This window comes from Notechis scutatus, chromosome 4 (genome assembly GCF_049901735.1).
Source record: "Notechis scutatus isolate UNSWTSFEM ecotype Mainland chromosome 4, rNotScu1.2, whole genome shotgun sequence".
NCBI classification, from domain to species: Eukaryota; Metazoa; Chordata; class Lepidosauria; order Squamata; family Elapidae; genus Notechis; species Notechis scutatus.
Window position 1 is genome coordinate 113,045,539 of NC_142012.1, and position 17,473 is coordinate 113,063,011.

The following is a 17,473-nucleotide window of genomic DNA, read 5'->3' on the forward strand; positions in this document are numbered from 1 at the left end:
ATATATTTTATTGTATATATTTACTACAATTTTTATTGTTCCTATTCAAGCCTGTATTTTTAAAATTCACATGTTCTCTGTTCACAAATGTGCAGCTATTCAGTTTAAGTAAGAATGAGGGCATTTCTTCAAGAGCATGACATACACATATCTGGGGAAAACCAGTATTTCAGACTGCGGAATAATGCAATTAAGCAATTATTCAATTCCAAAATTCTAGAGATTACAGACTGGATACAAACTTTGTAAAACAAAAATGACTTGGATAGTGTATGAGATTATCATATGCTCTCTCTATACATATTGAAAACATTAGAAAAAATGCTGTTGAAACATAAGGGTATGTTGTTGCATGTCATATGAGAAAATGTAAAGACAGAATACGTACAAGACAATATATTATCAAGCAGTGTTGCAAACAGAACCATTTCTCATCCCTATGTTTTAATGGAAATGAAGTATACACTTTGCAAAGGTTGTAATAAGAGTTAAATATAATTTTCCAGTGTATGATTATGGAAATGATCATTGAAATCTGGATTCCCCTCTATAAAAAATGTGGTATAATTCTGCATCCTTTTATCAATATTCTAATAGAATGATATTGTGTCAGATAGAAATATTTACAAAAAGTGCCAAATACTTGTCTCTGTTCTTGGAATGTTAAATTAAGATTAGCAAAGAAAATGAAATTTGGCAACAGAGCTATTAATGCCGTCCTTTCAATAACAAGTTTATGCATGCTGGATGCATGAAATGGTTTGGTGCTGTGAGGGGAAAAAAGGCCTGCAATCCTTGAGAATCCTGAATAAATAATTCTCAATTAAATGTTAGCACCTAATTATATTAACATAGTAATTACCAATGCAATTATGAAATTGAAGATTAACCTGGAAATGTAGGCTGCCTAATTTATTTTTATGATAGCTAGAAGTTTAATAGAATGTGTAAAGCTTCTACATTTGAGGTATAGTGGGGTTACTCTAATACATAATTTAAGCGATGCTAATAAACGAGAAAAGCATCCAACACTCAGAAAAACTCTCACAGGAATGGGCTTGCTGACAAGTATTTTTATTTTTATTTCAACAATATTTATTTTAGCATTTCTGCAGTAGGGTCTTCTAAGCTGCATTAGATCTCATTGTCCGTTAATCCATCTAGCACCATATCAATACACAGAAGGAAACAGGCAACCTTGTGGTACTCCCGATTTCCCACAATCCCTTTTGAGTGGCCAAGCTGTCTGTGGTTCATGGTTTAATATGTCTTCAGACAATTACATTGCTTTTCCTGTCCATGAATTGGGTTCTTCCTTTGCTGTAACTAGAACTGCAGGAATTAAATCTGAGAACTTTTGCATGCAAAATAGGTATTCCTTCACTGGACAAGTAGTCTTTCCTGGTTTAGGATATATCATCTGAATATGTCTCTTCAGAAGTTCATTCAGCGGCCTTTAAAAAAATACTGTGCAGAAGACACTGCCTGATAGGGAGGGAACCCTACCACGGGGAATAAAGAGACATTCTGGCTTAGAGTTAGGCATTCTGGCTCAGATTAAAAAAGACCTTGACAGACTTAAACAACATGAAATTTAAGGTGAAGAAAGCTGCCTTATACCTAGGTAGGAAAACCAAAGGTACAAGTACAGATTAGGTGAAACCTGGCTCAAAAACAGTAACTGTGAGAGGAATCTTGGAGTCCTAGTAGATAGTCACTTAAACATTAGCCAGTGGTGTGCGGCAGCAGCCAAAAAAGCTAATACAGTGGAACCCCGGGTCCCAAACGCTCCTGTTCACGACCAAATCATGTGGTGAACAAAAAAATCCACCCAATTTCCTTTGGATTTGTCACCTGACAGATAACACCTTGTCTAATGGACCGTGAATAAGGTCCACCGAGGTCACACAAAAGGCGGATTCAAAGGACAGCTTCAGCTCGTTATAAAGGAGTCCAAACTTCCTTTTATTTGGCCTGGACAAATAGAGCCTCCTGATTTATTGGGATAGGACAGTGATTTTTTTTCCTCCTTAGCTTTCTAAGTTGGCAAAAAGATGATTGAGGTTGTTTTCCAACTACTTTGTGCTATCATTTGCCCATCATTTGTGATTGGAATATTGCTTGCTGCTGATCTGGTTGTAAGTACGTAGGGCATCAGTTGACTTTAATCTGAGCCTAGTAAAATTTAGGAAGGCAAGGAAGTAAATTAAATACCAGAGAAGATGAAGAGGGAAACAAGAAGAAATACATGACCCAGAGTAATAAGAGGACCAGGAGACACACTCCTAATAGGTCACTTTATGTTATATAGTTGATTTCTGATGAAAAAAATCTTACGTACTCAGTCAGAAGTTACCAAGAATTGTATAAGATTTACCAAATGTTTGTTTTATTTTCAATAAAATGTTCCATAGTTTAATGAAAAAAGACAAAGATAAGGCATTTTTGGATATATTTTTTCTCTATGGACCATTCCCCCTCCCCCAAATAATAGCTTGCATTAGCTTATATACTCAAATATTTCATCATTAGGATTATATACAATATGGTGGTTACTTTAAACAGTAGACCATCCATCACAAAATTAATTCCATTAAAAAGGAGTTTATATGGATTCAGGGATGTGCCAGGAAAAGCAGTTCTACCATTTATTTTGTATTATGAATCTAATTTTATCCAATTTACAACAGTTTAAGAGATAGTCGTCTGTAAAAGAAAAAAATGTTACTAATATGTCAAAGATTAATCATTGGTTGCACTGAGAACATGCAATGTGTGTGACTTTCTTTTTAAAACATAAATATTTGCTTACATTCAGAGAACATTTTGCACAGAAGTTTCAGTCAAGATCAATGGGAGAAGAGATAGGCCATGCTAAAGACAAAGAGATAAGATAGAGACAAAGAGAAATAAATGGACATTCTTTCTATTCCCCCAAAATAGGGTCCATATAAAGTGCCCTGTGTCCTAATGTCTTTTTATGCAGGAAGGAAGGAGATAGATAGATACTTGTTGCAGTTTATATTTTAGTCAATTATTCTTTCTTGTGTGAAAATGGTGTGTGAATCTATCCTCCATATTAACAAAATTTACGTCACATGCCTGGATTTTGACTGATTTTTGTGAGCATTGATTTTTTTCTTTTCCAAGTGAAAGTATAACATTATGAGGTTTGCCGTGATATTTGAATGTTCAGTTTTACCAAATAATGTCAGATTTATCTAATTTTACATACTATACATTACACTCTTAGGAGTATATATTTTCTTTAATTACTAGAACTGGTAGATCTTGTTCAACATGAAAAGTTTTACTCAGGCATTTGAGAATACAGTTTCTTGTTTTATTGTAAGGACAGCCATGATACATACTTTAACCTGAGAAGTAATCTATATTAGGTTTAATATGTTTGTTGAGTAATCTGGATAAGATACTAGAAACTGCTATGGGAATATGAGTTATTAGTATTCACTGATTGAAATCTTTCTTGTCATTTAAATACGCATATCCTTCGTGTTTTATGTTGACATTGCATTCCTCACTAGGAATAATCTTCTCTTTAATTCTCTAGTACAATATCCAGATATATTTAATTTGAACACTATAAACCAAAACTGTATACTACTGCTATTTATTGGCTGTCAATTGTTCAGAAACATTAAAGTTGGCATTTTATTTGTTATTTATTAAGAATTTTTTTATGGACACTCAGCTTATTCATGGTGACTCATGGAGGCTTACAACAATAAAACCTCAATACAAAAAGCAATAAACCCTCATGCCCTTGGCAACAACAATCAGATCAACCAATTGATAGACTCCATATTACCTGGCTCCCCAGGCCTGTTGGCAGAACCATGTTTTCAGGGCCTTTCGGAAGAGTGTCACAGTGGAAGCAAATTTTATTTCTCCAAGGAGGGAGCCACTGCAAAGAAGATCCTTTTTCTTGGTCCCACTACATTATATTTACTTTTTGGGTACAATATTCAGATACAAACAGACATGGGTGATTCAGCTCCAACATCAGCATCCACTCCTACTTATTGGCTACTACTTAAAAGGCCTGCATCTTTTCTTAAAATTAATAGTCAGCTTTTTAAAGGAGCTGACAAAGGTAAAAAGAGAATGATCAAGCTTTATTAGAAGTATCCTTGCTTGCTTCAGATCTGAATGCAGCACATCTCTTGACCTCCAGTTTTGACTTCAGCTATCCAATCCTATCATTTATATGCTATATTTCTTATTTAATTTAAATATGTATGCTAATCTCAGTCCCTTTCTTATTCTGAACCATTCTATTCTTCCCAATTCTTTTTCTCTCTCAATAGCTTCCTATTAATTGTTAACATGTATCAAAATAATAATCAAACTAACTCTTAAATCTTAATTACATTGGCACAATTAAAGCAACCATTCAACCCAGCTCACTGATATGTCTTTGACATAATCAAGCAACAGCAATAAACTACAGCAAAGAAAAAGCAATTTGTACACTTTATGGGAGCTAAATGCTACAAAACTGCTTGAACTTGGAACTTATGAAGTTTCCTTCATGTTTGTTCTCCTCATTCTGGTATCCTACTCATAAGTGGCAATAGGAATATTAACTGGAAAGAAAGTTGCTGGCTGTAGAAACAGAGCTTTTCCCTATAGCTGGTTAAAGCCATTTTAATTAATCATCATTCATCTGGGGATAGTTCAGTAATATGCCTTGGAAATAAATGTGGTCTCACATAAAACTAGCAATCAGTTCAATTTAGACTCTTTAAATAATAGCAAGAAAAGAAAAAGGTAGTAAATCAGGATAAATATGTCAGTGTTCAGTAAAATGATGCTAATTCTGACCACACACAAATTAACAGTTGCCAGGTTCAGAAACCAGAATACGCACTCGCTCGCTCGCTCTCCCCTACAGGAACAGAGGCACATCCCCCTGTCTGATGGATTCATCTTTGACATATGAAATCCAGGCAGAGTTAGAATTCATGGTCTTTCAATTTCCAGTCTGGTGCCTTAACTACTACACTAAGGTCACTCTCTGTTATCCCTCTTGGGCACCACTGTGAAATCTCCAGATTCTGAGAATACAAATCCAACCCACCCCCCCCCCGAATATTGTGCTGTAGCTCAGTTTGCTTCAAAACACAATTTAAAAATTATACAAAACACCAATTAAGATGGAAAATTCCCGAGATGTGGCAGGTATATCTTACAATTCCTAGGGAAATTATTTTTGATCTTATGAGTGGGAAAAAAAGTATCTCTTGATTGGCTGAAGATGTAATCTATCTCAATAAATAGTTTGGGCCAACCTGATAGTGAAAAAGCCAATTAAGGTTCAAAATTAGGTCTTAACATATGATCAGGCCTTTTCACCATACAAAGCCACTTTCATAAATATAGAAAACCACTATCCAAGGGAAATGGACGAAATATAAAAGATGGTCTTTGGGATGAAAAAAAGGATCCCTATGAAGATTTCCTTCATCATTGTTTCTAAATGCTTTAAAAGATAGCTTTTAGTGGTACCAGCTCTACACTTGCTTTTCTCTGAAGACACTCCGATCGAGAGACACTGTGATGCGAAGAAGCAAAATGTCTTCAAAGAAAAACAACGAAGTCCAGTTGCCTCTTGAAAAAGCACCTTTGGAAGAAAACTTTAACGAATTGCTGGTTATTTTTGGGTTTTTTGCAGCCCGTGTCTTTTTATTTATTTATTTATTTGCTTTATTGGTTTGCTTCCTATTTCAGAAGGTTTGGGTGGCTAACAATCAAAAATATCATGAAGTGGCATTCCCCTCCCCTCAAATAAACTGCACCATTTGAATATGAGCTATTTCATCTGTTTTTAGTTTTAAGGAGTGAAACAGAAAATGCTACTGGGTGACATCCAGCAGACACAATAGGAACAGCAAAATATTTCCAATATTGAATAATATGTAAGGAATCTAAAAAATTACTCCATGTAAGTCTTCAGTCCCCCACCCCCCCCAAAAAAACCCTCCGAGTTTCCTAAAAAGTATTTTAGCTGGTCTCATCTAGCTGAAGCTGGTCTATTTTTCAAGCAAATCTAGATACAGACAAGTAAGGAAGGGAAAGAAAAGTATATAGTCATGGAGCATAATGGAGAACTTACAATGGATCCTGGTTCAGTGAGAGGACTAGTGGTAATTCATTTAAGATACACAACCTGTTAAACAGGTTAATTTCAAGCCTGAAATACAAATGAACAGACTCAATCCTCTGAAACATTTAAGTTTCTTATTGTTTTTTATGTTTACATTTGAGGTATGTTGCAACCCTAATTATCTAAAAGCTTCCGAATGAAAATGTATTCATTTTCATAAAAGTAAGGAATTAGAAACTTGAATAAAAGATTGTAATAATGGAGCTAGATATAAATGTCAATTGGGAAAGTGTTTTGATTTTAGAAAAGAAACATAATAATTTTATAACCAATGAACCTATTTTCTGGATTAATATCTTTTTTAAAAATTTGAACCATAATTTAAATCAGTGTTAACAACTCAAAAAAGCTAAAGCTACAATTCTTGTTCCCACTTTGGCAGTGCATTTCAACCGTGTAGGAACAATTCAAGAAGTTGGCCTTTGAACATCTATGACCGAATGTGTGATTACCTGAGGAGTCTCATTGATAATGAGCTCATTTGACACATGTCAGAAAGCATTCATAGGAAATGTGCAATACTTTCACTTTTACTCTGCAATTACTAATGCATAGCTTCTTTTTGAGGATCAAAGAGTAACATCATTTCCTTTTAGTTTAAATGATATAGACCAAAGTTTAATTACATGCACATATTCTTGATAATCACTATCTCATTTTGGAAAAGACATGTTCTATTTTTTTTTAAAGAGTAAAAATAAAATGAAATAATCTCAATATATTCTTCTGAAAAGAAAGGAAACTGTAGACTAAGAAAGCACTAGAAAATTTAAATAGCCTTGTATGTCAAAAACATATTTCTTTGATGCTATATTCAGTCTGGTCAACTGCATATTCTATAGGTCTCGTAGGTCTACTTCAAGAACTAAACAGGCAAACTTTAAACTTTAATCAGTGAAGTGAAGCATAACTTTAAGGAAAATAAGCGAGTTAATTTTTCCTCACTTAAATCTTTATCTCCAAGATTGGAAGCCTGTTAGTTTTCAGAAGTTGTTGAACAATAGTGCACAGCAGCCAAAAGCCATCGGCATAGCCAGGAGTACCAAATACTGGAAGCTACAGCTCAATAACTTCATGAGTTCCTCTCTCCTGTTTTAATCTTTGGCCATATTTTAGAAGTTTTATTGATTTTTAAAGTACTTCTGCTCAGCCATCACCTTCATCCCACCAAATCTCAGAAACTTTGTGTATATCCCTGTAGTTGTCCTTCTCTCAACGCTTAATACTCCACAGTCCATTCTTGTTCAAGTAATGAAACACAAAAATACATTCGGTTTAACTGGGGCAGTGTATCATGGTACCTTAACTTCAGGAGAAAAAGAATGGAAACAAACATTTTTGAGTGAGGCAAGTATTCTTGTCAGTGGAAAACAATTTCAGCAATGATAGCTCAACATCATGTACATTGCATTGGTGTTCTGGATGGACCAGAATTGATTGGCTTCGTACAAAAGACCTCTAACATAATGTGATAGAAAAGTATTTACAGTGGATGATGTCTCACACAACACACACACACATACACACACACACACACACACACACCAGAGATTCAATTTGGTAATTATTTCCTAACTAAAAAGAAGAATGACTTGACTTTAAGCCTCAGTTTGAGGGAGATGAGAGGGTTTAGAAATATGAAATGTAAATAAATAAATAAGCAAGCAAGCTGCCTTTCCCTGGCAAAAACACAAGAGTGATAAACAAAAGAACACACATTCCCTTACATTCACACACATAAAAACTATTCATGCCAGGAGCAACACTCTGAAAAGGACGGAAAGGAAAAAAGTAATTAAATAACTTGTTATTAAAATTAAATTATTTGTAAAAATAATTCCTGGTAAAATTAATTGATTGCCCATTTGCATAGACTACTGGTCCTCTCCCCCTTTCACATACAAATTATTCCTTCACACAGAGACACACGAGTATGCTTACATTCCCCACTCTACTTCCAGACAAGATAAAGAAGGAAAATAACAATCACTAGTAACCAGATTGGACATAGTGGCGAAGTAAGAGCACTGTAGTTGCAATGGGAACAAAAGAAATAACTGAGGGCAAAAGGAAGAACAAACCTGGATAGAAATATGATCAGGCGAAAATAGAGAAACAAAGATAACAGAAGAAGCTTTAAAATGAAGTGTCTGAAAAATTTGAAGGTAAACAGTCCCTCCCAAGAGACTCCTCAGAGGCATCCATGCTTCTGCAACTATGTGCATCTCTAATCAATTGGTTTGTTTCCAGAAAGGTCTAATGTTTGTGGGTTTTTTAAAATAATATACAGTATTTTTATATCAAATATCTTAAAATAACCTAAGTTGCTTAAGAGGAAAAAAAATCTGTTAAATTACTAATATTCTCATCACAGTTTCATCTACAAGCAATTTGACTATGATAAGGCAAGTGTCAGTCCCTATCTAGTCCCTGCATGCTTATCAAACTAATCCCCCCCTTTTTTTTGATTACAGGAAATAATAAGCAAAATCTTTCTATTTTGGAAATATTCTCCGTTTTCCTGAAATGGGTGGACAATGCATGTAACTTGGGGAGTAGTCAATCTAATATAATTATTATACCCTCTTAAAAATGAGATAAGCTTTAAACAGTTAGCTAACCCATTTTGTTCTAATATTCAGCAAACTCCAAGAAAATCTCTTCTTACACAATCTTTTGGATATGTCATTTGCCATTTATATTTCATGGCCCTAAGGGGGAAAAAGTTATAAAAAGGTATTAATGCAAGTAGATAATAAAGCTGCATTCTATAAATCTATAGCAGCTTAGAGTAATCATTACAGCATGCAAAACTCTTTCATCTATTCAAAAAATATGCAGAGAGCAGAAAGCCTACTAAGGTGCATGACAAGTCAGAGTTAAATATATATTAATAAATGAATTAGCTTCATAAATAATAGTCATAATGACATTTTAGGAGACAATAAGTCTGAGGATTGTCAGAAAATGGTTGATGCATGGGCTTCACGTCTCAGTGATTCTTCAAAATGAATAGGCTTTGTGGAGATAGTTCAGACCCACAACCAGCCTATTTCTTTGAATAATTTACTTGTTGTCAATTTGTACAGCCACATTACACATGCAAATTGTGTTGCCTATGCAAACACCACTTTGAGATGATAAAAACAAATTTACGAAGGCTATAGAGGAAGGATTTATTTCACTTTCTCACCCAGGTCAAGCAATACATGTATCTGACGATTGTGTGTACCCAATTTTGTTGTAATTATATCAGCAAATTATTCTTTATAATCTTATTATTTTTAGCAGTCTCCTTGTGCTTGGGATAATTAGCTTTCTTCACTCAGTGTAAAAACAATTCAACTTGCCAGTGAGGCAGGGCACAGCTCCATTATCTGTTTGGGGTTTAAATTTATTCCCTATATTCTTGGACACTTTGTGTAAATTAAAAATTTCATAGTCCCTAATACTGTACACGCTGTTCATTCAGTGATGAATTAAGGTCCCTAAACCTTACGTTTGCTATTCGATATCTCACCCACTTTATATGTTAATCTGTGCTAATGAATTCCACAACCCCTAGCTACAGTGAGATGACTAAAATTATTACCACTTACTGAGATATGCCTTTTTCATTTAAAGTTCAATTCAAATTGCTCCCATAAACAGCCTGCCTCACAAAGATACCTCCTTTAAAGAAGAGTTACTTACCTGTAAGTAGAGTCTTCTAAAGGTAGTATTATCTTTGGATACACATTCCAAAATCATGTGACCTCTGGTTTTAGCACATAGGAAAAGTGAGCTTGGTAAAAATACTGCCAACTTATGAAAATCCCCAAAGACATTTCCTCTTCTGTCTAACCTTATATTTCCCTTCTACTGATCTTAATACTTGACTCATAATGAAAGATCATCTATTTTAATATTTGTATTAATTCTTATAACACTGAAACAGGCATGCTTAAAAATAGAAAAGTAGATTTAATAAGATGTTACAGCTTTTTTTAACCTTCCAAATTCTGAGTTGGGCAACACTTGTGAGTGGTTTTATTTCTAAATCATTCAATCACTATCTGCTAACTCAGAATTAGTGTGTTTATTTATTTTTAAATCTTTCAGCTATATTCAGTATTAAGTCTGTTAAGCAAAACATTTTGTAATATGACTCAATTGCTTAACTGATGCTTTGCAAAAGAAATCAGAATTGGATTGAAAAAATGTTTTTTTTTGGTTGGCAGAATCTTGATTGATTTCCACACTGCAGCCAAAATTACAATGATTTCTGATACGTAAGAAGTGTGCTCCATGTAACTTTGCATATATTTATAATAGTTAGGAATATTTTCTCACTGGGATATAAATCCAGTTAAAATACAGACCAATCTCAAGTGAAGTCATCGTTTTTCCAGGCCCATCCAAATTAAGTTGAAAGATTAAGATGAACAAAAAAAATACAAAACTTTTAAACTAAAGTTTATAAATAAGGATGCAAAATAGATGTATGTTAATTGTAACAGAAATAATAAATTGAAAAGAAAATATGGTAAGAATACATTCTTGGTAAGATAATCAGAGATAATAATAGCGCTTGTGAACAATAGCCCCGGAAAGAACAACTGGGAACATTTTGTTTTAAAGTACATTTTGTACTTCAAAAAACTAGAAATTTTATTTTGCGGAAAGGTAATAGTTCAACACTGTACTTATGCTAGAGTCATTTTATCCTCTAAAACATAACCTCAATGGTTCTTTAAATAATTACTTGCTGGTATTCAGGCCATTTTATGCTAAAGGCCTAGTGCTACACTTGTCTTATCCTGGCACTTGGGCCATGATCTGCTTCAAATGCCAAATTATGGACTGAATTTGGGATATTAAATAAATGGAGATAAAAACTTTTTGTTTTTAAAAAATTGGACTTGGGTGGAAAAAAAACCCCCTTCTAGTAGTTTCATATAACGGCTGATGTAACACTCTGACCAGAGGTGGCATTCAGCAAGTTCTGACCAGTTCTGGAATACTGGTAGTGGAAATTTTAAGTAGTTTGGAGAACCCGCAAATACCATCTCTGACTGGATATTTTACAGTATCCTTCCCATGCCAAGCTCACCAAGCCACGCCCACAGAACTGGTAGTAAAAAAAATTAATTCCACCACTGACTCTGGCCCTTTCCATAATGGCAACCCTGATGTACAGGAGCAGTGATTTATTTAGTATATTTATATACCAACTTTTCTAAAATATTTCCAGGAAGTTTATGTAATCTACAACACAACAGTTGATCTCAAGGTCATTATAAAGCTTGAATGAATCCTAGTCTGTCTACCCAATATGAGTTAATGCTACAAAATTCTATTATTGGCTGCAATTTGCCTTAAGATTTGTCCTACGTGATTAAAAGATGTTAGAATCCTATTATAAATGTACCTCAAACTGACAGAAAATACAGACAGCATTAAACCCTTTTAAAACTATCTTGAACATTATTATTTCAAAAGATTAATACAAAATAAAACCTGAAAATTTAGATGCTATTTTTGTCTTTATACATCTCTTTCTAAAATCATTAGTATTCCTTTTCAGCAGGGGGTGTTTTATTAAAACACAATCACTCAGTAGAATTTCCCATTATGTTCACAAAAATGAATATGGCATAGACACTATCCTAACACAATGACTGTAATCTACTAATACAATAAATTCTTCAAAGTATGTTTAAACAAGAACATCCATTCTTGATTATTTCAGCTTATTTCTAAAACACTATCTAGAATGAAGAAAATTAATATTTTTCTTTGTTTTTGAAAGAAAATAATTTCAGATTCATTTTTTGTCAGCCACTGTCAAGAACATACAGTGACATGTGATTGTTTGATTTATCTTAAATATACATTTTAACATTAGGATTATATAATTTGCTTTCTTCTGTGCAAACACATGCAATGTAACTTTTAAAGAACATTTATTTCTAATAGTAATGTTTTCAAGCAATATCCAACCAAATGTTTAAACAAGAGTTGTTATTCTGTGTGAACCAAAGTTTTAAAAATCCAGAGTATGTATAAGATTGAGTTCCTTCATTTGATCATTTTCTAGAATCTTTTGCACTGAAATTAAAAAATAAATATCTGTCAACTAAAGGGATGTACTTTAGATATTGCTTGACATTCTGTTTATCTAAATCAAGAATAATTGCCAAATATCGTATGTTTTTCATATCATGGCTTTAATCAATTTATCACTTTAACCAGCTATGACCAGTATAACCGACTGTAGTGATCTAGAAATACAACAGTGGGGAGATGTTGTAATTAAAAAAAAAAGAACTTTGGTCAAAATATATAGAATACATTCTATTCTATATGTGATAGAAAGATATGTTAAATACTGATACTCCAAAGACACACTGATTGTTCAGGCACTATGCTGGACAATATAGACTTTGTATATGAAAATCAGAATTTGTGTGCAAGTCAAATTCATGACGCAATGGTATAATCAGTTAACCTGAGAATAAATAAATTACAAGAAATGTAATGGGACTTAGTTCTGATATGTATCTGATTATGAAATAAAAGTATAAACATAAAATAATAATCCTGGGCATATTTGCCAGCCATTACCAAGTAATTTTATTATTTAATAAAATTGCTTCAAATGTTAAAGTATGAGCTAATCTGCTAAACCCAAACTAAACAAAACTAAATCAAGGCTTAGTCAGTATGTTAGCCCTGCCCTTCTCAGTTTTGCCTGGGGAAATTAAGAATTGAACCTGTGAGCAATACATCTGCTACAGGACTATGCTATGGGTATGTTATAAAGCACAAAAATTATGTATCTCCATTCAATATATTACATGTATTTTTATCGATGGATGTTTGCTGATTTCTTTCAAATTCTACTTGTTGCCTCATGATTTTTCTGCAAGGTATTTGGGTGGGGCAGGTTTATAACAAATACAGCTCACAAGCCACCACTAGCCTTGTGGTCCCAGAATGTCCCCAGAAGGAACTATGGCAAAAATTAGCCTATTTTTATTTGGGTAAGAAAGCAGACTAAAAATATCCTGATTCAGTATTTTATCTCTTTGGACCATGGAACACTACTTAAAACCTGCTGTGGCCCTTTGTATGCTGATATTTCAGATTACACAACCCTGAAATATATATGTGCTTATTAATTTGTGCTGTTTACAATGTGGCATAGGGGGTGCTATGGCTCAGCAAATGGAATGGTAATCTGACAGCAAGACTCACGCACCTTGCCAAGGGGTGAGCTCCCATTCTTGTATCAGTTCTTGCCAACTAGTTGTTAAAAAGCAGACAAACACAAGTAGATAAATAGGCACTACTTTGGTTGGAAGGTAACAGTGTTCCATGCTCTTTGGAATATAGTCATGCTGGCCACATGATCAAGAAGAGTCTTTGGACAATGCTGGCTCCCTTGCCTAAGAAATGGAGGTGAGCACTGCCCCCTTAGAGTTGGACACAACTGAACAGGAGAACTCTTTACTTTTCTTTATTGCCTGTCAGATTACACAACCCTGAAGTAAGATATATATCCACTTATTGATTTGTGTTGTGTACAATATGGCATAGACTTTTTGGTGTTTGCAGTAGCAAATCCTGTCCTATTTAGAGAAGTTTGACTAAAGCCAATGCTGACACAGATGCGTGATATGCACAACACCTTTATTTTATTATTTATTACCTTAATTTTTCAAGCAATAGCAACAATGGTTCTATAGCCTACAGTGTAATTGCTGATCCTTTTAGTTATTTCACATTCTGACACATCTCATTTATATGAGTAATTGTTTGGAAGACTTCCAAGATAGGAATTTGAGTAAAAAAAGGAAGTTACTTCCACTAACTTGAAAAAAATAAATCAAATGTTTAACATATAAGAACAAGATTGCTGATGTGAGAAACACATACACACACAGAAAGTGAGACAGAGATTAATCGGGATGTAAAACTGGCCAACATTTGATATAAACTTAATTATCTTAGATACAAGAAAGTTTACTGAGCAAACATTCACTTTAATTCCTATGGCACTTGTGGGGAATCAATAAGCTAAGAATTGCTTGTAAAATAAAATATATGATAAGAATTATTTGTTTCCCCAAAAAAGGAAAATCATAAATTGGAAATATAGATTTACACATTTTAATCTCAGAACTACCAATTTTTCCAGTTATATCAATTCATCTATTTGTATTATTATCCAACCCTTGAATTCTAGGTAGATAGTATAGGAATTTATCTGATGCCAGCAACTCAAAGCACTGCATTCCTTGAAAACAATCTGTATTGGCATAAAAATCCTCTTCTGTCAATGGAACATTACTTGTAGCATAAGAGACATATTCAATTCAAATGACTTTATCTGGATTTTAAGAGTTCTGGGATTACTGGACTAATAACAGAATATCAAAATACACATTAAATTGCTTAACCAATGGAAGGTATAGATTTCAAGGTAAGGATAATGAGTCTAAGAAGACTCAAAAGATAATTATTCTGAACGATAAAAGGAATCATTTATATGGAGTCCTGTCTCCTTGTCGGAATAAAAGCTAACTGACTAAACTTACATTTACAACAGGCTACAAAATCTGCATTGGTAGTAAAGGGTATTTTCAAAATATTACTGCTCTCTATAGTCTTTTGGATCTGTGCAGCCCAATCCCATGGCCTTAAAAGAGATGCTTATAACCAATCATTTCCATAAGGAATGTTTGGTTTTAAGAGAGAAGGGCAATTCAAGTTGAAACATGATGATTACTAATATCAGTTTTGTAGTGTATTCAAATAGAGACTTCTAAGAAGACGTTCCTATTGGTTAGCAGTTGCAATGATACGATTGGTTAGTAACGTCTGTATCTGATTGGCCGCCTATAGCGGCGGGAAGTTTAAATAGATTTTTGGTTAGCAGCGGCTTTAAAGGTGTCGTTGACTTGAAGCCAGTTCTCTTTAAGAGCTGGTCACCGACAGTTGAACAAGTTTGAAGTATTCTTATGGATTGTTTGATTAAGTTGTTGAGTTCATAGTCAGGAAAACATTTATATCCAGCTTGTACACAAATCCTTTGATTAATATACAGAAATCAGTAGGTATGTTTATAATAAATAGAAGTAGCCTAGCAACTGTTGTGATCTTCTTACTCATCAATGCAAATGACATTATCTACAAAAAACTAACACAGCTGAACCTCTCTATAACAAGGGACACAAGGTTTTCATAGTTTTATCAATAATTCCTTATTTGATTATTCCTTTGAAAAGCAATTCTGTAATTTGATTCATTATTTAAACCACAATGTTTGGTTTGGGTTTTGCATGGTATATGATTCCAAAGATTGTGACTTGTAAATCATAGCTCATGGTTTAACGTGTCTTAAAATAAGGGAGAGATTACCTGTAGTGATGCAAGTAATTTCCCAATATGTATTGATAAATATGGCCAATTACACCAATGTATTAATTAATATTGCCATCATGTTGGCTAAGATGAAGCAGTTTATTATTATTATTAAAATTGTTTGCTGCACATTCACCACAAGGCAAGTCTGGGTGGCTTGTAACATTAAAATGAAACCATAAATATATGAATAAATATATAAAATCACATTAAAATTACAATAAAATACAAGTTATAATAAACATGGGAACAAAAGAAGGACAATATATGTGGTGGGAGGAAATGTGGGAACTGCTGTTAATCGACCTTCAGTGTGAAATTTCCCATCGGGGTACCAAACCAACTGATAAAGCCAGGACTATAGGCGACTACAGAAAGTTAGGAAGGTGTGAGCCAACCACACTTCAGGGGAAAATAGGTTCCAAAAGGCCAGGGTTGTGGCAGAGAAGGCTCTTCTTCTGGGTCCTGCTTCCAAAATTCCTTGACTTACAGCACCTGCAGCATGCCTCCTTTGCTGGCATGAATGGGGTGGACCTGTCCCATAGGATGGCTTGTCAGGTAATCTGGACATATGCCACACAGGGCTTTTAAAGGAAATAACCAACACTTTGAATTGCACCAGAAGCAAACCAGGGCTCAGAATAGTGGTGTAACATGGGCCACTCTAGGGTCCCAAAGACTGCCCATGCTGTTGCACAGTGCACCAGCTGAAGCTTCCAAATTCTCTTCAAGGGTAGTCTCATATACAGCGCATTGCAATAGTCCAAGCATGGGAGGACCAGGGCTTGAATGACTGAATGCAGGGACTCCTAATCCAGAAGCTGCAACTGACATACAACCCAAAGTTGTGCAAGGTTCTCCTACCACAACTGCCACCTGATCTTTGAGTCACAAGTTGAGGAGAACTCCCAAGTTGTGGACTAGGTCTGTCTGGGGTAGCGTGAACCAATTTAGATCTAAAAATCTCAAAGTCCAGGATCTTGAAGCTCCCTTCCCCGTGAGTCAATTGTATTATTTTGGTACCCAAACAGAAACAACTATCCCTTTCTTGGCAATTTGATGCCTTTATTTTGTTTATATATTTTTTAAATAATAATTTATATAGATAGTTTTGCTTATTTATTGCTTTATTCTGAAAGCCAAGGGAGGGGAATCCAAAGATGCCTTATTTAGTGATTGCTAGGCCTTGGCATAGATTAAAAAAAAATGCCATGCTGTATCTATGTCTATAAAGACCAAAATCATGCAAGCTTTGATATTCCATGTGATACTCCTCCACAAAAGTGAAAGATGAACTTTGAAGAAGCAGGATAGGAACAGTACTGACATCTTTGAACTTTTGTGTTGAAGAAGACTCCTGAAAATGCCTTAGACATCCAAGAAAACCAATGGCTCATCTAACAAATCAACGCAGAATTCTCTCAAGGCACAAACGACCAAACTCAAATTATCCTACTTTGTACACACCATGCAAAGAATCAGCTCTTTGTAAAGGCTCTAATACTTGGAAACATACAAGGAAGAAGAAGAGGTGATGGATAGATCCAGATAGAGTGGCAATTGGGTGCAATTTTGAAAGACCTCAAAGACCAGGTTATGAACAATTGTTGGTCATGGAGAAAATCTAAGTTATCTCCAGCAGGCCAAAACGATTTGATGGCACGTAATTAAAGTTAGGGTGAAGCCTAAATATGCGGGTACTCTCAGAATGGTATTTTAATATAATTTTTGGTAAGCGTGTATGTGTGTTAGGGGTGATACCGAGACCATTTTCAATCTTCTTGGCTTCTCTGAATTTCCCCCTCAACTTTGCTTCCGCGAACCCAGAGAACGGCCCGCCAGAAAAACTGGGAACTTTTCGACAGGAGCCTATCGGCA